Source organism: Pygoscelis adeliae, unplaced genomic scaffold, assembly GCF_000699105.1.
Source record: "Pygoscelis adeliae isolate BGI_AS28 unplaced genomic scaffold, ASM69910v1 Scaffold402, whole genome shotgun sequence".
Lineage (NCBI taxonomy): Eukaryota > Metazoa > Chordata > Aves > Sphenisciformes > Spheniscidae > Pygoscelis > Pygoscelis adeliae.
This window is the reverse complement of record NW_008824411.1, coordinates 4504137-4505436: the sequence shown is the minus strand read 5'-3', so window position 1 is coordinate 4505436 and position 1300 is coordinate 4504137.

Here is a 1300-nt window from a genome sequence, read left to right as displayed (position 1 = left end):
GGGAGCGGCAGATTTCCTGTTTACCAACACCCGTCCCGAGCCTGTGGGGTGGCGATGCAGGGGTGCAGCCCCCAGAGCACCCCAGCCAAGGGCCCTGCCGCCCCACTCACCTCCCCTGAATACCCTCCTCCCGTGCACCTCTGCCCACAGCAGCCCCGTGGCGCAGTATCTGACCATCCGGGCCTAGAGGGGCTTCCCCTGGTACAGGGAGTCTGCACCCTACCACGGGGCACATTTCAGAGTGGGCAAAGCGGGCACTCCCGCCTCAGCATTGCTTCATGGCTCCCTGAGCATCCCTTTGCAGCGGCAGCAGCTGGAGGGATTTTTGACGTGGGTGTTTCCATGGCAACGGAGCAAAATGGCACCGGGAAGCAGGGGGCTGCTAGGCACTGTGGCAAGGCAGCCTGTGCTGCCAGAGCAGGGGGATGGCGGGGAAGGGCTGAGGGTGCCAGGGCAGCGAGCGCGTCTGCTCACCCTGCAGATGGGATGGGAGATGCCCAAGCCCCTCTGCTGGGGCTGGCCCCAGGACCAGCACCCTCAACTCATGCCCCGGGGCCACGGCGTGCCTGTGGTGGGCAGCGCTGCCCCGCGATGCCATGCCGCACCATGCCATGCGTGCCGTGCCGTGCTAGCAAGGCCGCCAGGAGACGGCCTCCCTCCCCTCGCCTGCCTGCCGTCACCGCTATCTCTGCTCCCCCAGGGCCTCTCGCCCTCGTCCCCCCGCCAAGGTCTCCCGTATCAGGCCTGTCATCCCGGCTACTTAATCTGGGTTTCTCGGTTACCCCATCTGGAAAAAATGTGTCTAAGAATACCCAGTACAGGCACGGCGCTTCCTGGGGCGGGGGGCTGCTGCCCACCCCCTCTGCCCCTGCCACCAGCCCCTGTGCCCTCCGCCCCACCTGGGCACCGTCCCACCAAACCGGCTCCTGCACAGCTGTGGCTGTGAGCACTCCAGCGCTGGGGCTGGGCTCTCTGAGGGCGGCTGCTGTCAGGATGCAGCCGGTGGTCTCTCAGCCAGTGCATTTGGTGCTGGGCTTCCTCAGACACCAATCTGCCACCCCGAAGGACCACAGCAACCGGCTGTACACCCCTCTGCAGCCACACAGTCCATCTCTTCCACCAGCCTAACCGTGCAGGGCTGTGCGTGTGTGCCGAGAGTTTGAAAACACCCCCCCAGGTGCTCCCCTGTCCCTAAAAGAGGGGACTAAGTGTCCCTTAGCTGTCCCTAAAAGAGGGGGCAAGACGGCTCCTGTGCTTGCTCCATTTCTCGCACGGGCTCTGGGGCTGGGGGTCATGGCAA